General features: G+C 45.2%; 1 protein-coding gene across 1 annotated transcript in view; it reads left to right on the top strand.

Moving 5' to 3' along the window:
• The window catches only part of DYNC1I1 (dynein cytoplasmic 1 intermediate chain 1), a 792,350-nt gene that overhangs the window by 27,063 nt on the left and 739,704 nt on the right, over positions 1 to 25,583 (top strand). Inside the window, exons 3-4 of the mRNA XM_077490748.1 lie at positions 9,230 to 9,319; positions 22,682 to 22,767. The gene's annotated coding sequence lies outside the window, so the exon portion shown is untranslated. The remainder of the gene's footprint in view (positions 1 to 9,229; positions 9,320 to 22,681; positions 22,768 to 25,583) is intronic.

Here is a 25,583-nt window from a genome sequence, read left to right as displayed (position 1 = left end):
CGCGGCATAAGAAGTAGTAGAAGTGGTTTAGAAAGCTCAGAATGAGATTCTTGCTTTGCAGGTCCCTGGTTACAGCTTCCTCCTCAGCAAGCAGAACAATGATAAGCACTTTAGTAATATTAAATCTCTTTCCAAATCTGGCAGGACTAGCAGTCAGAGCCAGCAGTGCCTCTCACTTCATTTATACAGCTGTGAGGCTGTAGACCAGTGATTCTCAACCAGGGTTCCTCCAGAGGTTGCTAGGGGTTCCTTCAGCAATTTCTGCCTCTCAGATAAGTTCCCACTCACACCATTAATCTTTTTAGCCATCTGTAAGGAGGTAATTCTTCCCAATGACCACAAGTGTAAGGACCATTCTTCCCACTGACCATCACACTAATGTATCACGAGTTGCAGATCTCTCATTTTTAGCAGGGGTTCCCCGAGACCGGAGCACTATTTCAAGGGTTCCTCTGTGTTGAAAAGGTTGAGAAAGGCTGCTGTAGACACAGGGAGTTCCTAGGAACACTAACATGCCAAGAAGTGCACTGATAATTTTTCAGGAGAAATTCAAGACAAATGGTCTTTCAGGCTTAGGCTCAATTACCATTTCTAGAGGTTTCCTATAGAAATATCTAGCACAGACGACTTCTTGCACGTTACAGCCCTCTCATCTTCTAGAAGTACCGTATCTTATTACTGTCTGTGCTGAACCAGCTTGCCCATCCTTATGTTTATCCCCATATAACCTTTTATGTAGCTGCAGAGGGAGGAATGGAGGAGAATATTATGGGGCATCCTGTGATAGGGCTGAGTTTACTGGAGCTGCTGATAACACATAACTGAACATAATGATAACACTAAAGCCCCGTACACACGAGAGGACTTATGTCCGACAGACTTCCGAAGGAGTTCCGTCGGAGTTCTGCTGGAATTCCGACGGAGTTCTGACAGACTTTTCGGCTGAGCGGACTTGGCCACACACGATCACACTAAACTCCGACGGATTCGAACGTGATGACGTACGACTGGATTCGAATAAGGAAGTTCATAGCCAGTAGCCAATAGCTGCCCTAGCGTCGGTTTTAGTCCGTCGGAGTAGCATACACACGAGCAAATTTTTCGAAGGGACCGGGTCCGGCGGAGTTCCTTCGGAAAAATTTGAAGCATGTTCCATATTCTAAAGTCCTTCGGACTTTGGCGAGTCAAAAGTCCGTTGCAGCCCACACACGATCGAATAGTCTGACGGACTCAGTCCGTCGGACTTTGGATGTTGAAAAGTCCGCTCGTGTGTACGCGGCAATAGATGGCTATTGCCATCAGTCTCAGGGTTTTTGGATGAATATATAAGTGAGGTTTTTACAAGTAAATAACACATATAAAACCTACTAGAAAAAACACATATTATTTTTGGAGGATATTTGTTAAGAAGAAGGGTCTGGCAGAAGGGTCTCTTTAAGGCAGCCTTGGGCTCCCCATCCATCTCAATTGACGTGAATAAGAATTGCTATATAAGAATGTGAGATATTAATTAAATAATGTGATATCCCTTTGAGTGACACAAAAAACACACTGAAGTGTGCAGGCACACAAGTCTGCTGTGTAATAACTGTAAAGAAATAAAGTGCTCAAGTGCCAATGATATAAAGCAATAACAACTAATTTTAGTTCAGAATTCCACATATATACAATCATCTTCAAAAAAAAGTGACTGGTGCTGGAATGAGTATTGTAATATATGAATTAAGAAAAATGGTGACTCTTCACACGTGCTCCCCCTCAGGTCCACACTAACCAAATAAATGTACCCCTGCATGGGGTAAAAAGCCTCACAATGGAGTCAGCTCTGTCCTATATTCCTTCCTCATCATCCACAATCGTAATATGCGGTCACATGTAAGTGGGTAAAGAAAGAGGACATCCCATTGTGTAAATCCGTATATAGTTAAGAGAAGTATGGGTTTCTTTTTTTTTTGCTTACACCTATTCTAAGTGAGCAGCTGATATCTAAAAATCCTTCCAGCCCTCTCAAAAACTTTTGAGAGGGCAGGAGGATTGAGGATTGACCACAAGTTCTCAGTGGGATTAAGGTCTGTTGAGTTTCCTGGCCATGGGCCAAAACCTTTGATGTTTTGTTCCCCAAGCCACTTAGTTATCAATTTTGCCTTATGGCAAGATGCTCCATCATGCTGGAAAAGGCATTGTTCCTCACCAAACTGTTCTTGGATGGTTGGGCAAAGTTGCTCTCGGGGGATGTTTTTGTACCATTCTTTATTCATGGCTGTGTTCAAAATTATGAGTGAGCCCACTCCCTTGGCTGAGAAGCAACCCCACTCATGAACAGTCTCAGGATGCTTTATTGTTGGCATGACACAGGACTGATGGCAGCGCTCACCTTTTCTTCTCTGGACAAGGTTTTTTCCAGATGCCCCAAACAATCGGAAAGGGAATTCATCAAAGAAAATGAATTTACCCCAGTCCTCGGCAGTCCAATCCCTCTACTTTTTTCAGAATATCAGTGGCTTCTTTGCTGCCCTTCTTGAAACCAGACCATCTTCCAAAAGTCTTCTCCTCGCTGTGCATGCAGATGTACTCACACCTACCTGCTGCCATTCCTGAGCAAGCTCCACACTGGTGGTGCCCCGAACCCGCAGCTGAATCAACTGTAGACGGTCCTGGCGCTTGCTGGACTTTCCTGGGCGCCCAGAAGCCATCTTCACAGATGCAGTGGAAATGTTTTTTATGGGATTAAAGAGGGATTCCACCTACAAAAAAAATATTAAAAGCCAGCAGCTATAAATACTACAGCTGCTGACTTTTAATAAATGGACACTCACCTGTCCCAGGGTCCAGCGATGCCGGCAGCCGAGGCCAATCGATCGCTCGGCTCTCGGCTGCTGCCACCACCATTCTAGGTGAGGGAATCAGGAAGTGAAGCGAATCGGCTTCACTTCCCGGTTCCCTACTGCGCATGCGCGAGTCGCGTAGCGCAATAGGAATTGTCTGCGCTGTCTCTGAGACCCGTGTGTGTCCCAGCAGACAGCGCGGCAGGACAGGAAGAGGCATAGACTCCCACGGGAGTCTATGCCCGGAAGTGGGTGTAAATACCTGTCTTTGACAGGTATCTCCACCCCCCTCCCCCCTGAAAGGTGCCAATTGTGACACCGGAGGTGGGGAGGGTTCTGATCAGCGGAAGTTCCACTTCAGGGTGGAACCCCACTTTAAGTTAATTTTCATGGCAAAGAGGGACTTTGCAATTAATTGCAATTCATCTGATCACTCTTCATACCATTCTGGAGTACCGTATATACAAATTGCCATCATAAAAATGGAGGCAGCAGAATGTGAAAATTAATATTTGTGTCATTCTCAAAACCTTTGGCCACGGCTGTACATCCCAACATCCCATCTGGTTTATGTCAGAGCATAAGAATTGTAGCTGGACCCACTAAACCTTCTCCCTAGATAACCCTGTAGATGATCAAACTCTGCATTAACCTAAACAGCATTTATTTCATTTTTTTTACTCAAGTGAACTTGGGATTTCGTAGTGCCTTGTGCTTAAACTGCACAAGTATTACATCACTTGCATGCACAAGAGGTTTGCGTTTGTGAACTCTTCACTATGACTAATTGTGTGTCTTTGCAGGATGCTCTTTCTTCCACATTTGGTGGTAATCTTGATTGAAATAACACTTTATCAGCAAAAATCACAGGCAGTCAGAAAATATCTTTTATGAAACCGACAGCATTATTTTTGGCAGCTGGATCCTAGATGAAGCAGGTCACATTCTCATTGGGTGTGGTGGAGTTCTTTTGCCACAGACTTTATTAGGACTTTGCCAGTTTGTACACAGCTTGGTATAGGGAAGTAGGACAAAGGTGAAGCATGTAAAAAAGGAGTGCACTGCTCCAGTTTGTTTCAGCATCCTCCAGCCTTCAAAATATAACAGCACTGCCAGAAACACATACACTTTATTGCCAAAAATATGAGGATATCCTTTCAAATAGTAAGTTGAGCTGGGAATTTCTTTGGTTTTGTTTTGTGTATCTTTCCAATGATTGACTTCAAATGAAGGGTAATGTTAATTATTACAACAAAAAGAGCAAAGCTCTTGTAAACCCTTACAGACCACTTTGGCCAACAGGTAAACCTAGATTAAGGCTTACCCATAGGTCCTACATGGTTTAGGAGATATTTGCAAAAAGGAGTGGGAGCGTGAGTGTAGCATGTCCGCAGTCTCTGATTGCCACCTGTAGCATATCCGCATATTTCTATTAATGTGCTGCTTTACTTGCTCAATTATTTGGGATTGCTCTACTTCTCAGTGAGTGGTAATAATGTGCATTAACCTGTGGCAACCAATCAGTGAACAGTAGTGGTCTGTTATAATCTCTAGCAACCAATTAGTGAGTGGTAATGATGTGCTGTAACCCCTAGCAACCAAACAGTGAACGCTAATAATGTGCAGTAACCTCTAGCAACCAATCGGCAAGCAGAAATTATGTGTTGTAACCTCTAGCAACCAGCCAGTGAGCGGTAAGGATAGGCTGTACCCTCTGGCAACCAATTGCAATTGCTGCGTGATTGGCTCTAGTAAACTGATTCTGAGTCCACTTGCTATTTTTTGTATGTCTCAGAATGGGGGGGGGGGGGAGAAAATGTTTGCCCAGGGCTCAATCAATATTAAAGACGGCCCTGGAAATGGCAATTTAAATGGGAAAGAGGGCCTGAGTTAATCAAACCTCTGAAACCAGCTGTATAGGATTCCTGCCCCCAGAAAAGGATGATTATACCCTATGGCTGCCCCAGAAGGAGACAGCCACAGCACAGACTGAGGGACAGACACAGAAAGAAGGAAAAAAACGGAACCGTAACACCCCCATAACGACCAAACAGTGAGTCTTAAGAGCTACAGAAAAACAAGCTGTCCCTCTCATTAGCGCGTTTAGAAGCCCAAGTGGCGGGACCTCATATCAAGAAAGCATGAAACTGAATGGCGACGCCATGAGGGTATGACAGTTTCCAGAAGCTTTATGAACGTTGCCAAAAGTGTGTTGTGATGGCAATTATTTTGACGATTATTATTTTGGTGATTATTTTGAAAGCTAATAAAGGTCATTTGTTTGTATTTTCTTTTTTGTTTATTTTCTGATACCATTCATCAAACTTTTTAGACGCACATCGTACCTCTGTTGGTGCTGAGCTGGCAGTCCCCACACAGCCTGTGTAGCACTCCGGGGGTTTGAAACCACGGCAGCTTTCTGCAATGGATCAGAGCGATTTTGATTGGTCAGTGCCAACACAGAGCATCGCTCTGAACCATTCCGAAAGCATTACAGAGAGAAGAGGGAGAAGAGCCGGGGTATCAAATCCCCAGAGTGCTACAGAGTGTGGGGACTGACAGCTTGGCACCCCCAGAGATAAGTACAGCAGGGACCGGAGTGGGGGTGGGGGGCTGAAGGTGTTACGGTGTTAGTTCATCCTTTCTGAAAAAAATTAACTAACCCTTTAAGCATCTAACAGCATTTTCAAGATTGCAAAATTAAATTATACTACAGTTTTTAGAAAAAAATGCCTTCATTCACAGTTTTTTTTCCGCTGAATTGGATTGTGTGTGGATATCATGAGCAGAGGCTGTGTGCTGCTCTGTAGTTGTTCTTAAAAGGAGCTGATTCTGTTCTTCCAGGCCAGACTTTGTCAGCCAAGTAGGTGAGAGGTCACCCAGAGCTGAGCTGTTTATGAAGAGACACAATGAGAAAAAAACCATACAACGTGTGAACATATTTCCTGCACCGCCCCAACGTGACTCTGACGAAAACAAAATACTATTATAATCTCTGTCACCAACCAACCGCTTCCAGAGCCATCTTAACTCTTTCTGGAAGCAGATGCAAGGAATGTTCTGTGCTCTGCTGCTTGTTTATGTCAGAACTTTCCATTGTGTTAGCACAGCCCCGAGTATTAAAATATCACTACGTCTGACGCAAACAAAAACGACAGTGGGATGTTCCTTTTACATGATAAAATATGTATATTTGCAACTATAGTGGGTTCAAATAAAGATAATAAAAAACTTTTGTTATATAGAAATCAAGCAACACAATCTTTTGTTAAATGTTTATTGAAAAGTAGGCAAAATAAGAAGTCTATTTATGACCAAAAATAGAATAAAACAATCCATTTCCATTTAATTCGAAATCCAGTTAGATTAAAAGACACAAATGAATGCTGGTTTGTATTCATTAATACATTATTAAATATATTTGTAAATGCAAGCTGTGTAGGTACCTAAATTTGACTTCATATCAGCCTAATTTTTTATTTTTTTATTTTTTTGTTACATAGTTACATAGTAGGTGATGTAAAAAAAAGTCCATCAAGTTCAACCTATGTGTGTGATTATATGTCAGTATTACATTGTATATCTCTGTATGTTGTGGTCGTTCAGGTGCTTATCTAATAGTTTCTTGAAACTATCGATGCTCCCCGCTGAGACCACCACCTGTGGAAGGGAATTCCACGTCCTTGCTGCTCTTACAGTAAAGAACCCTCTACGTAGTTTAAGGTTTAAACCTCTTTTCTTCTAATTTGAATAAGTGGCCAGGAGTCTTGTTAAACACCTTCCGCTAAAAAGTTTTCTCCCTATTGTGGGGTCACCAGTACGGTATTTGTAAATTGAAATCATATCCCCTCTCAAGTTTCTCTTCTCCAGAGAGAATAAGTTCAGTGCTCGCAACCTTTCCTCATAACTAATATCCTCCAGACCTTTTATTAGCTTTGTTGCCCTTCTTTGTATTCGCTCCATTTCCAGTACATCTTTCCTGAGGACTGGTGCCCAGAACTGGACAGCATACTCTAAGTGCGGCCGGACCAGAGTCTCTCTCCTCGAGCAGGAGAATTATTGTTTTATCTCTGAAATTAATCCCCTTTTTAATGCATGCCAATATTCTGTTTGCTTTGTTAGAAGCAGCTTGGCATTGCATGCCATTGCCTAGCCTATCATCTGCTAGGACCCCCAGGTCCTTTTCCATTTTGTAAAATGATAATTATTCTGATTCTCTTTAAAAAGAATTCCGGGCTAAACCTAACTAGTCCTAAAAATGTCCCCTCTCCTAACACCTATGCTGACTAACCTGTGTAAGAAAGGTGTCTATACTTTCCCATTTGCAGCCCGTTGTGGTCTGTTCATGTGATCTTTACTTTATGAGCCAGTGGCGGCTGCAGGGGAGAGGAGGGCGTGTTTGACAGAGTGATGACATCGCCCATCTGTGGTCAGCGCTCCCTCCTCCTCCTCCCTCTAGCCATTGATTGACACTGGGAGCTAGATCATGTGACCAGACTGAAGTGGTCTGAAAATAGGTAAATACATATTTACATCTTTCTTACACAGGTTCATCAGCAGAGGTGTCAGGAAAAAGCATTTTTAGGACTAGTTAAGTTTATCTCAGAATTCTAGTTTAAGCCCAGTGCACATGGGCAGAACGTCTAGCGGCATCGGCCGGTTACATAGAAACTGACCGACCTTTGGCCCGTGTGTGAGGCAGCTGGTTCAGCCTGCTTCCGCTGAAGGGGCATAACCGAAAAAGGTCTGCCTATTTGCATCTGATCAGCGCGGAGAACGCTGACCAGGGTGTACTGGCACCCCCCTGTCAGAACACAATAGCTCAGCAGGGAGATCACTGTACTAACATTGCATAATTAGTACAGTGGCTCCTCCTGTGCTCTTCAGTTTCTTTTCTTTCAGCCCACTGGATTGAATGAAAAAAAAATTAAAAGTGTACCAGGCTCTAATAGAGACATTATAGCAGTATTTTTCACGATGAGACAAGGTAGTTAAAACATCACAGATGCATATCTTATTGCTCTAAATCTCACAAAGCACCAACACTCAAGTATACATGTGTGGATACTCACTCTCTCTTTTAAAGCCAGATGTAAATGGTTATAGGGTATGTATGGGGCCACGATTGTGAAAGATATCTGCAGGGAGTCCAAGATGAAAGGATTGGGGAAGCCGAAGGCATGTGCAGGTCCTGCATCAGTGTGTCAGGCCGTTGGAACGCACACCAGCCAAATCTCCAGAAGGATATCAAACTGTGCATGCCAAACCACCGACCTGTAACCCGCAAACATCACTTATGGTATTACAGTGCAATGTGATCTCCGGCGGTTCCACTAGGGAAGTCGGGAACCTCATTTCCGGTATGCAGATTACATACAGCAGTACATGGGGCAACCGGAAACCAGAAAAGTGACAGTCACCGGCTCTCTGCTCATGGAGTTCTGAGAACTGAGCAATCGGCGGTGTGTGATCACTCACGTTCTCAGCCTTAGAGCTGGTGGGGAACAGATGCAGCCTTAGACTGATGCTGCATCCACCTAATTAGGTATGATTCTTGAAAAAGGAAAAAAAAAAATATATATATTTCTCTAATAAGCTTCTGTACAGCAGAGCTCAGAATGGCAGGAGGGGGGGCACAGCACAAGGAGCCAATCGATTGGGCTGCAGTGCTCTTGTGCTAGCAAAGGATATGCTAATAGGAGGAGAGAGTTGAGTGACAAGAGAGATAAGCTCATCACTCTGCTGCTTCTCATTTACTGCCCTGTCACAGGCTTGGAGAGGAACAAGGACCTGCAACTGCAGCAGAGAAATAACAGGCCCCCTGTCCCCTAGTAAAGCTCTATAAATCTTTGGATTAGATGGATAGAAATGCAAATTCTAATGCTGTGTACACACGACCGGACTTTTCGATGGACTGAATTCTGTCAGACTTTTCAAGGAGTTTCGACAGACTTCCGTCGGATCGGGCTAGTCTACACACAATCACACCAAAGTCCGATGGATTAGACCGTGATGACGTACGACTGGACTTGAATAACGAAGTTCATAACCAGTGACCAATAGCTGCCCTAGTGTCGGTTTTCGTCCGTCGGACTTGCATACAGACGAATGGATTTTTCGACTTGACTCAAGTCCGTCGGAAAGATTTGAATCGTTCTAAATCTATAGTACGTCTGATTTAAGGTCTAATGAAGCCCACACACGGTCGAATTGCCCGACGGATTCGTTCCGACGGACCTTTGCTCTCTCAAAGTCTGGCCGTGTGTACGCGTCATTAGACAGTTAAAGCAACTCCAATATATAGTAAATGTGAGAAACAAAAAATGTTTTCCTTGCACGTTTTCTCTTAATACTCTTGACAGTAATTTTAGATATAGCTTGGCTGATTGTGACCTCTTTTCCAGGCAGAAATCAACAGCGACCCGACTTGAAGACATCTCGTACCTGTTTGTACCTCTGTCAGCCTATAAAATGTCTTTGTTACTCTGGAAAAGGTAATGTACTCTTGGACTATGAAATGCTATCTCAATGAACAGTCAAGGTCAGGAAAACAAGTTTCTCCATTCCAATCAGCATAGATATGTTTATTTCAGTTACTGGGGAAGTAAACAGTAGAGATGGATAGGTGGTGCAACTGCTAGACACATCATCCCTGAGATAATGGTAAAGTTGGGTACACATAAGCATATTGTGCTTTTGCTTTCCCAGTCACATAAAGGTTTGTTGACGGTCTTGCTTTTTCTGTTTGACGTTTATTGGAAGCACTCTGCAATCTTAAAGTGGAGGGCCACCCTGAAAAACAAAAGTACATAAAAAATTAGCAAAAAACTTACCAGAAATGCCTGTTGCTAGGCATATCATCCTAATCTGCCTCTTCCTCCTCCACGGTGATGTTCTGTCTTCTCTCCTCCGTGCGTTGTCTTCTGGGTAATGGGTCGTGCTGTGTTCTGGGAACTGTGTGTCCCAGAACACAGCGAGCCCCATTCACAAAGCGCTGCGTGACTCGCGCATGCCCAGTAGGAAAGGGGCAGTGAAACTGTCTGTTTCCCTTAGATAGAATGGCAGCGCCGGGACCCGAGAGCCGAGGGACGGGTCCGCCTCGGGCGGCCGACATCGCGGGCGCCCTGGACAGTTAAGTGCTTATTAAAAGTCAGCAGCTACAGTGTTTGCAGCTGCTGACTTAAAAAATTTTTTTTTAAAGCTGGCCCTCCTCTTTAAGAGTCAGTTCACACTAGATGCAGTGCGAATTCGCTTCAAATCCGCACTGCATCTAAATCATAAACCTGTTAATGCAAACTGATTGCGGAGTGTATGTTAAGTTAACGAAGCCCCGCAATCAGTTTGCAAAGCGCAGCGGGATTTGCAGAACACCCATGCGATCCGATTCTGGTGCAAGCAAAATAAGAGTCCTGCATGAGTTTGGTCTGAATGCAATGCGAATTCAGGCATACAGTTTCTATGGCTAAATTTGCATTGCACAGACATTGCATGTGATCTTCACAGCAATGTGGTGTGAATCACATGCGGTGTCTGGCATCGCACTAGTGTGAACCTGGCCTAAAGTATAACTAAAGGCAAAACTTTTTCTTTGGTTTTGGGTAGAGTGGAGAGGGATTATTAGAATACCTGTCAGTTTTTAATTGCTGTCTGTGCCCCAGTTAGGGAGATTCACCCTCTCTATTTGTCCTGTTTACCAATATCATTGAAAGTAAAAGAAAACTCCCAATGTTGGGTTGTCCCCAGAAAAGTAATAGAGGGTAAATCTTCCAATGGGGACACTAGTTCTGGTGACCTGGGGGTCCCCAAGAGAATCCCTTAAAGTGGAAGTCCACCCTAACACTAAAATCTCTAAATCTACAGGCATCCACAATCTAAGACTAACTTATCTAACCCTGTAAAGAAGAAATCAGTATAAATACCTTTTTGGAAGCTGCTCCAGTCTGGTCTCTAGCGGCAGAAGCTCTGCAGAGGACACATCCAACAACAGCTGTGAAATGAATGGGAAGTGACATCACCCATAGACTTACTATGGGGCTGCTATTGTTCGCTGCCTCCTCTGCACCTGTTTTTTCTTTTGGGTTGTTGGGCTCCGTGATTGACGATGGATGTACATTGAGGGACACTATTTATTTATTTATTTTTTTAAATAAAGGACTTGTCAAAAACTGTTTCTTGCAGTTATCTCTTTTGGACACTTTTTAGGTGAATAGGTATGGGTACGATGTACGAGAAATCAGCGGTCATGTGATCAGGTCTTGGGCTTAGAGCTGGCGGGGGACCATTACAGCATCAGACTGATGCTGCAGCATGGAGGTCAGTATGTATGTTTTTTGTTTTTTTTTCAAATACCACACATCTCCTTTAAGTTGACCTGTTAGCATGCTTTGAATGGGCAAACTACAGGTTCAACGTCAAGTATTTCACCCACCAGCTGGGTATCTTGTTTACTTGCCCCTGGCTCCTGTGGCTCTCAGACAGATAAGAACAGCAGAGGTGTTGGCTGAACAACCTGCTGTCTTTGGACTGGGAATATAGGGGAATACTGCAGGCTGCCCTATTCTCCTCTCGTTGGCCTAAACACACGTTCAGCTTCATGATGACTTATTACCCAGTTTGGTTGACCTACCCATTTGAGCGGCAAGGTGAATCATATGATCTCATGTGTCTAGCTAGAATTTCCCTTTTCAGTGTACCGTCACCCTGAAAGCACCAATGCTATGGGGTCAGTTCACTAAGATGAGTGTTTTCTTAAAGTGGAAGCCCACCCTAACTCTAAAATCTCTACATCTACAGACATCCTTGATCTAACACTAACCTATCAGACGCTGTAAAGAAGAAATCGCTATATATACCTTTTTTAAAGCCGCTCCGGTCTCCAGAGGGGGAGGCTCTGTAGAGGACACAGCCGGCTGTGAAATTAATGGGCAGTGACGTCACCCATAGACTTACTATGGGGCTTCCTTGTCACCCACCTCCACAGTGAAGCCTCTGCTGACAGCTCAGCATGGGACCGGACTGAAGCAGGGGTTAGATAGATAAGGCCCTTTCACACTGGGGCGGTGGGTGCGTCGGTGGTAAAACGTATTTTTAGCAGCGCTTTACCGTCAATTTCGAAACGCTATTCGGCTGCTAGCTGGGCGCTTTTACCCTCACTAGCGGCAGAGAAAGAGTTAAAACCACCGCAAAGCACTGCTGCAGCAGCGCTATGCTGGTAGTATAGCCACACTGCCCCATTGATTTCAACGGGCAGGAGCGGTATACACCGCTCCAAAGATGCTGCTAGCAGGACTTTTTTTAGCGTCCTGACAGCCCACCGCTCCAGTGTGAAAGCCCTCGGGGATTTCACATTGGAGACACAGCAGCGGCTCTTTCAGGGCGCTTTTCAGGTGCTATTTTTAGCGTTATATCGCCCGCAAAGCGCCCCAGTGTGAAAGGGGTCTAAGTTTTAGATCGTGGATGTCTGTGTAGATGTAGATATTTTATCGTTAGGCTTTAAATGTAACACTGCATAGCAGACCTGTCATTTCACCTGCTCAGTGGGGATCAGCGGAGAGATCTGAGCTGAGCAGGCAGATTCTGCTCGGATAGATCTGCCCTGTGTGAAAGGGCCTGAACAGGGACATGACCACAAGAGCCTACAATCTGGGGTACATGAGGAGATACCTGCCACATGACTGCGCACCAAGCCTGTCAATACCAAGCCTGTCAATGCTGACCTTCTTTTGAAAGTGCTAGTTGCCTCGCTGTCATGTTAAGTTCGATGCCTAAAGTACTCTATCACTTACACAAAACAGGCTATTAACCTGCATTGAACATGTAGAGAAGGTGGGCATGTGACGACGCCCCGACCCCTGTGATGAGGACGGTCATGTCCTCTCTCATTCTCTGGTCCCTCAGTTAAGACTCGGGCAGGGAGGAGAAGTCGGGCACAGGCAGCCATCTCAGCACTGTCATTAGAAGAAGAAGATCACACACAAGTACCTGCAGGCTGCAACACTCCCTCCTTGAAAGCATGCCACCAGACCGGAGAAGAGGAGGAGGTGGGTGGAGCTAAGCACTCGGCGCAGAGGAGGAGGAAGTTAAATCCTCCTCCGCTGTGAATGCTGGGGCTGCCTCAGCCTACCTCTGTGTCTGTGTGCCTGATGTCACTGGTTGCTAGACGCCAGGCGGCAAGCAACCAGTTTGGGAATTGGGCAATATAGCTGATATGGCGCAGGCTCTCACTTGTGGGAGCCGACTTGTGCCTGTGTCAGCTCATTGGCGAGCAGGGGAAGATGCAGGGCCGTGGGCTCTTGCTACACAAAAAAAGCTGTTTTTAATAGGGGGGGCACAGTATAATGTTGGTGGGTCCATTGCCCCCTCTGCCCCCCCCCCAAGTGACGCCGCTGTGGAAGAATGGTCAAACGTCCGCATAGACATACTCCTAAACCTTGTGGACAGCCTGCCCAGAAGAGTTGAAGATGTAGCTGCAATGGACCGCCTGTCTGTTTTCATCTAATCCACCCGACAGATGAAAAGTGGGGCTACCATCTGTCTGAATTTGGTGGACAAGATCGGATAACAGCGGGTGTCAACGGACATGTCACTGCTGACATCCAGCGCTCCATAGAGGTGAATGGAGGGTCCTTATCGAATAGCCCGTGTGAAAGGGCTCAAACAGACACACACATTTTTAACATTCCTGCTGATTATTTAAAATTTTTTTTGTTTTAATGTTTAAAAAAAAAAAAAAAAAAGAAATAAAGCAGTTTTGTAAACATGCCATTGTTCTTCACTATACCACACATACAGTTGTTCTTTGCATGATTGTTTGCTGAACGGGAAGGTCTTGCACACACACGTGATCTTGTGGTTCACATCTCAGCTCAGAAGGGGGAGCATGAGAAGCTAAGTAGGTAAAAGGTCATAATAAAACCGAATGTGCTGTTTATAAATAGAACAGACAATTTAAAATGTGGAGACGCCTACTGGGTACTTCATGAATTACACATTATAAGGAAAACAACTTTCTGATGCAATATTATCATTAAACAAAAAAAATGAAGTAGTACTTTGTAGACAATAAATTATACTGACATAAAACATATGTTATTTTTTTAATCCTGGACCAATAGAACTAATCTTTTGATATTCTGAAATAATCAATTTCATGGAAACCTGTTCAGGGAGATAACTGCCACTGCATTGCTAATTGCCTGGCCGAGGAATGGACCGCATTATCAGCAAGTTTTATTTTCACTAAAGACTCCCCCAGCCTGAAGCGGCTTAGCTCATGTAACCCAGAACCAGCCATTCTGAACAGAACCATAGAATCTTTGCCCTTGTACACACGGTCGGACAAATCCTTTGGATTTTGTCCAAAACTTGAGTTGCATACACACGGTCGGACAAAGTTGTCGGAAAATCCGATCGTATGTAACGTGATGACGTTATTTCATTACAACGGGACTACGTTCAGGCTAGTAGCCAATAGCTTTGGTCTAGGAATTTGATCTGAGCATGCGTGGCACTTTGTCCGATCGGAATTCTCTACACACAATCGGACAAAGTCCGATCGGATCATGTTGTCGGAAAGTTTTATAGCCCAGCTCTAAAAATTTGTCGGTCAGATATTCCGACGGAAACAGTCCGATGGAGCCCACACACAGTTGGATTATCTGACAACACGGTCCGATTGGACATTTTCCGCTGGAATGTCCGACCGTGTGTACAAGGGCTTTGTCAACATTAGTAGGGTGAGGTTATATTGAATCTAATACTTCTATTCATCCTCCCTATTTGTATATATGACCTCCCTTTGTTTTATTGCACTGTCCTTAGCTGGCCCCCTAACCTTTTCAAAGGCTCTGTTCACACCATGGCATTCCGGATCACGGGCGGAATCGCCGCGATTCTGCCCACGATTCCAGATCGTCGCAAAACGCGGGAGCCGATTGTGATTCCTATTACGTTCAGTGGCACCCCAATCGCAGCAAGATTTTGCCACGATTGTCATCTGAATAATTATAGTCAAATCACAGAAGCAGAATCGTGGTACGCATGTTGCCCAAAATAAGTACCAGAGCAGTGGACATGTAAGCAGGGCAGATGTTTGTGTCAGTAGGGCAGAGATTGAAGTCAGTATGGCAGTTAGGGTTGCCACCTGTCCAGGATTCACCCGGACAGTTCGGGTTTGGAATCATGTGTCCGGGTTTCAGACTGCCTGAAACCCAGACACATTATTTAGACCGGACAATGGCTTCCCAGCAGGGTTGCTGGCTGTAGTTGTCTAAGCTGAGAGTGTCTGTTAGACTCTTTCACACTGCCCAAAGCCAGCACTAACAACCCCCCGAAACACACACACAGATGGGAGAGGAGAGAGGGCTCGATCTGAACCTCTTTCCCTCATTCCTCTGTGTCTGCCCACACTCCAAACCCCGGTGCTGTGCCTCAGAAAAGGAAAGTTGGTGCCGGAAATTTGAATCCAGCCACCTAAAATACATCTGGATGAGAGGTGCTGACTGCCAAGGGGTGAATGAGCTCACCATCCATCCCTGCCTGTTACTGAAGTCTACCCCTTCTCTCTCATGCCTCTGAGTAAGTACACTAAGGTAAATCAGGGTTCTCAGAGCACCCCTTACATCAGATTTCCCCTTTAAACCAGAGGCCACAGTGTTCCCCCTTACATCAGAGTCCTCACCGTACATCAGAGTTCTCAGTGTTCCCCCTTAAAATCAGGGTTCCCAGAGCAGAGATTGGTGGCAGTAGGGCAGCGGTCAGTGTCAGTAGTTTTATTTTATTTTTTAGGAGTCCTGTTGGGGGGCTTTGGTGAAATATGTGGGTCTAAAAAAAAAAAACCCTGATGTCTCACCTTTGAGACAGAGAAAAGGACTGAAAATAAAAGGACTGAGGACATTCCCCAGTCCCTATATATAGATGTGTAATATAATGTGATATATATATATATATATATATATATATATATATATATATATATATATATATATATATATATAAATATTTTAAGTTCCTTAAAGTGTATTTTTTTTTTTTAAATTGTGTTTGTAAAACTGCTGCGCAAATACTGTGTGACATAAAAAATGTTAACAATTGCAATTTTATTCCGTAGGGTCTCTGCTAAAAAATAAATAAATAATAAAAAATAATGTTTGGGGGTTATAAGTAATTTTCTAGCAAAAAATACTGATTTAAACTCAAGTGGTTGAAACACAAATCATAAATCACTGCTCCATTCACAAGAAGAGTATGCCACGGGAGAGACACCTCTTTGTTAGCATACATATACGTTCAGGAATGTGGAGCCGAAGGCAGAGGGCTTCTCATAATTCATGTCATGGCTACATGTCATTCTACTCGTACACACAGGCCCGGCTCACATGAACAGCACCATGTCACCTAACTTGATTCAAGTGGGAAATTCAAAGTTAGCTATATAGCAATAAACTAAGACATAAACAATCCATATAAATCTGTGGCATAAGCCAAAAGCCATTCTGCAATAAAATATTGAAAATTACCTTTTCCTTTAAAATCTGTAAAGGCTGCAATTTTCTAATATTGTCAAATTCAATTGTCGAATACTTTCAATATGGTGTCCAGTCCTTTTGTGACTGTTCCCTCAAATATCAGCCCTACATATGTGATTGGATTGTTGCTTTTCTCAGAAGCCTACACTAGGCTACAAAACAAAATTCAGCCATCTCCCTTGTTTTTTAAAAGGTACCTTTGTTACTGTAGTGGGAACAGGGCTGAGGCAAGGGGTGGGCATAAGGGGAAGCTGCCCTGGGCACTGTGGTATCATGTGAGGGGTGGGGGGATGGCACCTCTAGCAGATTGGGGAAATTTGTGTTGGGAGGGGAAATTTGGAGGGTGGCAGGAGATAAGAATTGTTCAAGGAGGGGAAATTAGGGGTGCTAGGAACAGTGATTTGGGGGGGATGTGTGCTAGAAAGGGCAATTTGGAGGTTTGTGCTAGAAGAGGTAATATGGTAGAGGGGGAGGGAATTTGTGCTAGAAGGGGTGATTTCTTTTGGGGGGGAGCTGTGCTAGGGGGAGTTGAAACACGAGACTATTTGAGCTTGGAGGGGGGATGGGAGGACAAAGATTAGTGCTGACAGTTTAGATTTGTACTGGGAGGAGGGAAAATCTATACTTAGGGGTTAAGCAAGCAGATTAATGCCCAATTTATTTGGGGGGGGGGGGATTTTTTCTGACACATAATGCTCATACATCTTGTGGGGGGGTTGTATCAGTGTGGTATATTTTCCCTGGGGCTCTAGATGACCTTGTCCCGGCACTAAGTGGGAAACTGAGTTTATTACTGCCTGTGATGGACAAAGGGCCAGTTGTATCTGTATGACTAGATGTCCAGAGAACCCCACTCCCCCCTTACATCAGATGTCAAGAGCCCCCCCCACCATCAGAAGTCAAGAGTCCTCCACCCTCTCTTACATCACAGCGCATGCCCTCACCTTATGCTGCTGCAGGGGAGAAGCTGGAGGCAGAGATGGGAAGAAGAAAGTGCAGGTTCTGGAGGAGGACTGGTGTCAGCTGACAGAGTTTGCTGAATGCTGAGACCAGGAAAGGTATGAGGCGAGGGGGTTCTGTGGCTGCACGGAGGAGCATAGGATCTAGTGGAGGAGTTCTGGCCTCCTCTCTGCTTCCGACTGCTGAGACGAGGTGGGGGTAGAGACAAGGGGGGTTCCCCAGCTGCAAGAGAGGTGAGAGGGCCACATAAAATGGTCTGGTGGACTGGATTCATCCCGCGGGCCTTGTGTTTGACATATGTATTTCAGAAATGATGGGGAAGCTGGCAATCACTGTAGTAGTCAGACCTATTACAGTGATAGCCAAGATCTTTCAGGTCAGGTTCTGTACAAGTAGTTTCCCCTCTGCATACTGACTACAGGAGGTTGCTTGCTTGGTACTTCCACCTTTCATAGAATGCTGTGGGGGAGATTGTAAAGTCTTGTTTTTTTTTTTTTTAGTTAAACAAACATGTTATACTTACCTGCTCTGTGTGATGGTTTTGCGCAGAACAGGCCCGATCCTCTTCTTCTCGGGTCCCTCTTTGGCGCTCCTGGCTCCTCCCTCCTGATGAGTGCTCCCACAGCAAGCAGCTTGCTATGGGGGCACCCGAGCCGCAGCTGCCTGTGTCCCCTCAGACATTGTCTGACTGACTTTGATTGACAGCAGTGGGAGCTAATGGTGCCTTGCTGCTGTCTCAGCCAATGAGGAGGGGAGTCCCAGGCAGCCAAGCCACGCCTGAAACATCGCTGGATCTAGAGGGACCTCAAGTAAGTATTAGAGGGGCTGTTGCACACAGAAGGCTTTTTTATCTTAATGCATAGAATGCATCAGGATAAAGAAACCTTCTGCCCTTACAATCACTTAACATTCTAAAACCTGTAAGCTGATTGGTTTCTTTGCAGATCTGCACCAGATTTTGCACTCTCCAGTTTTAGTAAATCTCCCCCATGTATTTTTTTTCAATGAATAAAAGGTGTTCCTGGATTGAATGAATAGGAAAATGTTACATCACTGCCTCTCATCTCCATCTTGTGCAGTCAGAGGCAGGGGCATAGCTATAGAGGTTGCAAGAGTCACGATAGCGACTCGGCCCCTGGCTGCAGGGGGCCCATGCGGCTTCCCTGTCAGTTTTGTCTACACTTGACTGAGCCGGAGTCGGGGGGGGGGGCAAAGCTGGTGGTCTTAGGTATGGAAGACGGCTTGCCTCTTGACTTTACACTCTGGTTGCAGCTAGCACCAGGCTGGATAGGAGGGCCGGTGGGGCAGCATATAGGAGAAGCAATCTCCTCTGTTCTCCTCTTCTGCAGGTCTTTCAACAGCTGCAGGAGTAGGATCGGTTCTCCTATATGCCGCCCCACCCACCCTCCTATCCAGCCAAGAGGCAAGCAGTCATCCGTACCCAAGACCGCCAGCTCCACACCCGACCCTGGCTCTCCTCTCCATCTTGTGCAGTCAGAGACAGGGTGTAGCTATAGAGGGTGCAAGAGTCGCGATAGCAACTCGGCCCCTGGCTGCAGGGGGCCCATGCGGCTCCCCTGTCAGTTTTGTCTACACTTGACTGAGCCAGAGTTGGGGGGACGGAGCTGGTGGTCTTAAGTATGGAAGACTGCTTGCCTCTTCACTTTACACTCTGGATGCAGCTAGCACCAGACTGGATAGGAGGGCCGGTGGGGCAGCATGTAGGAGAAGCAATCTCCTCTGTTCTCCTCTCCTGCAGGTCTTTCAACAGCTGCAGGATGATCGGTTCTCCTATATGCCGCCCCGCACACTCTCCTATCCAGCCAAGAGGCAAGCAGTCATCCATACCCAAGACCGCCAGCTCCACGCCCCGACCCTGGTTCCCACTTCCTATCTCAAGGCTGTTCCTGCCGCTGGAATGGTAGGAGAAAAGCTCCCTGCCCGAGGCCGCTCATGGTAAGCCACAGATTCTCTGTCACAGCAGAGTAAAAGAATACACTACCCAGCGAGTATAGTGTTCCAGGTGTGCTGCTGACTATCACTCTGCTCCCTCCCATACTACCCCCCCATCATGCTGTCCCCCCGCACGGTCCTCCACTGCTTCCCTCCCATCAAAAACTGTAAAAAAAAAAGAAAAACTATAAAAAATAAAATTATAAAATAAAATGGAAAAAAAAAAAAACTACTGACCCCATTCTCTGCCCTACTGACCCCATCCACCACCCTACTGACCACGTCTACTGCCCTACTGACCACATCCACCGCCCTACTGACCCTGTCCACCGCCCTACTGACCACATCCACTGCCCTACCGACCCCATCCACTGCCCTACCGACCCCGTCCATGACCTACTGACCCCGTCCACTGCCCTACTGACCACATTCACCGCCCTACTGATCCCGTCCACCACCCTACTGATCCCGTTCACCGCCCTACTGACCCAATCCACTGCCCTACTGACCCCGTCCACTGCCCTACTGACCCCGTCCACTGCCCTACTGACCCTGTTCACCGCCTTACTGACCACACCCACTGCCCTACTGACCACGTCCACCGCCCTACTGACCACGTATTTATATACACATCTATGCACATAAGCACTTTGAAGTGAGTTGTGTAATCTACTTATCTGTTATATTTTATGTTTATATCTGCCTATTTACTTACTATTTTATTGATCACACCGGATATACTTCATATTTATTTATGTATTAATGTATGCACTTTGGCACCTACACTGAGTGTGCATCACATATAATACGATATATTTCTTCCAGCACAGAGTATTCTATTTATATATTTGCTTTGGCACGATTTGTGAGACGTGTTTCACGCTAACAGCTGGTTTGCTTTTTTATTCTATTTAAGCATCTAGTAGTGGTGGCTCACAAGACCCCCCCCCCCTTTTTTATTTAGTAAAAAAATATATATATATATATTTTTTTTCAAAATTGTCTGTCTTTTTTTGTTTATAGCGCAAAAACAAACAAACACAGAGGTGATCAAATACCACCAAAATAAGGCTCTATTTGTCGGGGGGGGGGGGGGGAGGGGGAGGACATACATTTTGTGTGGGTACAACGTCGTGCGATCACACACAATTGTCAGTTAAAGCTATGCAGTGCCCTAACGCAAAAAATGTCCTGGTCATTAAGGGGGCAAATACATCCGGTCCTTAACTAGTTAAGGGGGCGTGGCAGGGGTTGCATCCTATGCCTACAAACTTTTGCTAATATTTGTCCCTCATTCCCATCTCAGAATGTTAGGAGGTATGAGCTTGCAACATTTCTATATCAGTATATTCATTTCTCTTTTGTTAGAGTTTGAAATATTTGGGTTAGCAAATCCTTCAGGGTCGGTAGATGAGGAGACATCCATTCCTGAGCAGGTGTACAAGCTTGGAATGGCACCCGAGTACAAGGCCATCTTTAAGGCAGGGCAAAAGGGGCAGCTGCCCTGGGCCCTGTCATTGTTGTGGGGCCCAAAGCAGTTGACCCATACTTGCCAACTATCCCAGTTTAAATTCCCTTGAGGTTTTAGTCCTGTGCTGTGTCCTGATATCTCAGTGTGAATTTCTATTAATAATGCTGCCCAGCTCTAAATTGTTGTGTACAGATGACTCACCTACAGACCCTGTGTTTACATGTAAATACCGACATTGATATGTAAATAGCAGTGGCATGCATATGGAAATAGCGGCAGACCGGCAGCATTCATATGTAATTAGAGGCGGTATTCATATGTATATCATGCCCCCCTGAGGTTATATCCACCATCACCTATACTGAATGCTGCCCACTGGGGAGATAAAGGGGCATACTTGAAAGTTCTGAATACAACTGTGGTCATTAAGCCTACCATCAGTCTGTTCTGCAAAGGTAAACAAATTAGTGGGGAGAAGGGTAGTGTTGGGTGTGCAGAGGTAGGCAGAGAAGGAATTACAGTTTGGGTGCAGAGGTGAGCAAGTAGGGGAGGTAAAGAAGGTGGGTGCAAAGATGAGCAGAGGAGGCAGGTAGAGTTAAAGGGGAGGAGGATTGGATTTAAGAGGATGAGGGAGGTTTGGGGTGCAGAGGTTAGCATGGGTTTTAGGATGCAAAGGTGTACTGACAGGGTGGATAAAGATGTAGGTCACGTGTAGGGCAGGCCATTCATTTCAATGGGCCGCTCCATGTGCTACAAATGCAGAAGAATGTCCCAAACCCTTTTTCAAAATCACACAGTGCCAAGGCACATGTCAGCAGATGCGTGAGGGTGTCATTAACAAATAATGGCACTGCTGTGTATCTGCTAAAGGGCAGCACATTTCTGTGGTGTCAGGAAAGTGATTTTGCATGCGTTCCCAACACACACAAATGTGAACGCAGGCTAAATGTCTCAGTTACATTGGTGATCAGTGCAAATTTTCTCATTGCATCAGTTCTTGGTGTAGAATCTTTTCATTCACACAAGTGGCCAGTGTGAATGTCCCCCTTACATTGGTGGTCAGTGTAAATCCCTCCTTACAATGGTGGTTACTGTGAATGCTTCTATTACATTAGTGGTCCTACTTACTTACTACTAGGATCCTTAGTAGTTTTCTGTCTATTAATGTGTCCCCTCACATCCCCAGTCCATGGTGTGCAGGCAGTGAGGAGATGATGTGCTGTAACCTCTTGCAACCAATCAGTAAGCAGTATTGATGTACAGTAATCTCTAGCAACCAATCAACAAGCAAAAATCATGTGCTGTAACCTCTAGCAACTAATTAGTGAGCCGTAATGTCTGCTGTAACCTCTAGCAACCAAGCGGTAATGATACACTGTAACCTCTGGCAACCAATCACAATGGCTACCTGATCTGATTCAGTAAACAGATTTTGAGTCTAGCTGAGCAGGTGAAGAGGGAAACTGCATGGAGGGGGCCAAGACATTTTTGCCCAGGGTCCAATCATTATTAAAGACATGCTCTCAGGCAAAGCCGTTTCCTTCAACATACTCAATAGGCAAAGCCCAAGATACTCCTTCAGAACTACTTGGAAAGTCAAATTTAATATGGCCAATACATGCCAAAGACAGGGACTCAGTTATACTGGAGCAGCAAAGAGACTTCACCAAACTATTGTATGATTTAACAATAAGGGTATCCTTCACAAGAAACACCTGAATTCAATAATATGGAGTGATGTCAACGTACTTGGTCATATAAGGTTAGTTAACCTCCATGGATGTATATAGCGAAGTAGAGCCATCTAGTGGTAGCAATACAAAATAGGTTATAATTTGGAGGCTGTCCACTAAGAAGTTCATCTATTCAGGAAATTGTCAGGGAACATTGTGTTCTTTCAAACAGATTAGAAATACTGTAATGATTCTCTCTCTTATTTGTTCCAGGTAATTTTAGATTCCAAGGATTGAGGCGGTTTCCATTTCACATATTGTTATTGAACAGACTCACTGCTAGAGGAAACTTTTAATGGGTGAGCTTTCTCAGAATGTCATTATGTCTAAATTGTTCTGCGTCTTGCCTAGGGTTTCATTTGTCACTGAACTTCAGTAAATGTAGGTTTCATGATTAAGCGGCCCACTAATAAGATCAGTTCGCAAAGGTCCTTCTTTTTGAACAGACCGTCCTTAGGCTGGGTTCACACTGAGGCTGGGTTCACACTGCTGCGGCTAGGAGACCCGGATGTGATTCGCACTGCACTGCAGTGCAAATCACATCCGATCTCTGTGCGATGCGAGTTCAGCCATACAGATAGTATGGCTGAATTCACATCGCACCCGCTCCAAATTCGCACAGGACCCTTTTTTTTGTCCGCAGCAGAATCGGATCGCATGGGTGTTCACACCATGCGATCCGATTCCTGTCCGAGTTTGAAAATTGCACTGCGATATGCGAACTGATCTGGGGGTGTCGTTAAGGTTTCACTGACACTCCCAGCAGTCCGCATAGGGCAGTGTGAACTGCCGGCGGGAGGCATGCGATGCGGGAACCCGCTGCGGATTCACGGCATTCCCGCATCGCTTCAGTGTGAACCCAGCCTTAAGTGATGCGGGAACGCCGCAAATCCGCGGCGGGTTCCCGCATCGCATGCCTCCCGCCGGCAGTTCACACTGCCCTATGCGGACTGCTGGGAGTGTCAGTGAAACCTTAATGACACCCCCAGATCAGTTCGCATATCGCAGTGCGATCTGCAAACTCGGACAGGAATCGGATTGCATGGTGTGAACACCCATGCGATCCGATTCTGCTGCGGACCAAAAAAAGGGTCCTGTGCGAGTTTGGAGCGGGTGCAATGCGAATTCAGCCATACTATCTGTATGGCTGAACTCGCATCGCACAGAGATTGGATGTGATTTGCACTGCAGTGCGGTGCGAATCACATCCATGTCTCCTAGCCGCAACAGTTTGAACCCAGCCTAAAGCTCTGTTTAAATAACTGTTTTAAGTGTAACCCCGACTATTTTTTTTTTTCAAAGAAATATTAGAACTTCTGTTAGGGTTTTATTGTTGTCTGTATTCTTATTGAGATTTTCCACACTTCCTGTCTCAGTGACCACTGTCAGTGATTGCTGCAAATCCTCTGCAACGGGTACACAGACAGCTATACAACCTGACAGAGGTGCAACCCTTAAACAGCCCCCTCACACAGCGCAGCCCTTGCCTGGCAGAGGAAAGGAGTTAATTTTCTCTACTGCAGTTCAGTAACATATGCCTTATATCTTTCCCAACCTGTGACTGGACAGTAAAAGGAGGAACAGTAGACTGATGAGCTCCGTGGTCTCCAAACTGTGGCCCATTGCCTGCTTTTATCCAGCCCTTGAGGCACTATTTCATCCACTGATACCAACAATGGAGCATATGTCCCCTCACTGACACCAATGAAGGGAGCACATTTCCTTCCAATGACACCAACGATGGGGCCCAATGACATCAATAATGGGACACATATATATATAACTAAGCCCCTGTACACACGGTCGGAGATTTTGCCAACCAAATCCATCGGATTTTGCCCGTCGGATTTAGTCCGACGGATTGTGTCCGAAACTGTTGTATACACACGGTCGGGCCAAGTTGGCGAAAAATCCGATCTTTCAGAACGTGATGACGTAATTTCGTTACGATGGGACTACATTCAGGCTAGTAGCCAATAGCTTTGATGTAGGAATTTGATCTGAGCATGCGTGGCACTTGGTCCAATCAAAATGCTCTACACATGATCGGATTAGGTCCGTCCGGCCCAGTTGGTCGGGAAATATTTCCAACATTTTGGAAATTTGGATCGGACGGAATCAGTCCGATGCATACCACACACAGTCGGATTATCTGACGACGCGGTCCGATAAGACTCATTCCGACAGATTCTCCGACCGTGTGTACAAGGGCTATGAGTGCAGCTCAACCCTAAATCTACTCATACAGTAAATCTAAAAAATTATAAATATAATTACCATATAAACAGCTCATAAAGCTACACAAACATACACTTATTAATTCATATAGGTGAAAAAAATAAATAAATAAAAAAATATATATATATATATATATATAAAACACCATTAATGTGTAATAAACTCTGTAATAAATAGTTGGCAAATAATAAAAAGTCCACCAATATTATGTGATACAAGTGCATCAAACATGCATACTTTAATATAGATTTATGGTATGTGCATAAAGAAAGCATGCTCCACCGCTGTGTTCTACCACGTATTCAAGCTGCCTCTTATCTCACAGATAAACCCTCATAATAGTAAGGGCCAGTTCACACAGGGGGCGACACGAGGCGACATGACTTGCCGTGCCGCGACCTGACAAGTCGCCCCCGTTCTGTACAATGGAACCGTTCTAAGAGGAGCGACTTGAGTCGCTCCGACTCAGAAAAAAGGTTCCTGTACTACTTTTGGGCGACCTCGGGGCGACTTGCATTGACTTCTATACAGAAGTCATTTGCAAGTCGCCGCTGAGGTCGCGGCGAGGCAAGTCGTGTCGCCTCGCATCGCCCCCTGTGTGAACCGAGCCTAAGATCAAATATAGCTTTCCCAGAACATTGCAGCAATCTTCCAAGAACTCTCTTCACTCCACAATAATATTGGCTTCTCATTTACCATGGGATCTAAGAAATAAAGACTATTAGTGTAATATGTCAAACCCTTTAAAAGGAGAGTGCACTCATAATCCAGTGCACTAGATCAGTGGTCTCCAAACTGCAGTCCAGGGGCCGGATGCGGCCCTTTGCTTGGCTTTATCTGGCTCTTTGGGCATCAATTCATCCACTGAGTCCAGCCA

This window comes from Lithobates pipiens, unplaced genomic scaffold (genome assembly GCF_037356315.1).
Source record: "Lithobates pipiens isolate NorthernLeopardFrog02 unplaced genomic scaffold, aLitPip1_a1.2 Scaffold_19, whole genome shotgun sequence".
NCBI lineage: Eukaryota > Metazoa > Chordata > Amphibia > Anura > Ranidae > Lithobates > Lithobates pipiens.
This window is presented reverse-complemented; position numbering and strand designations above follow the sequence as displayed.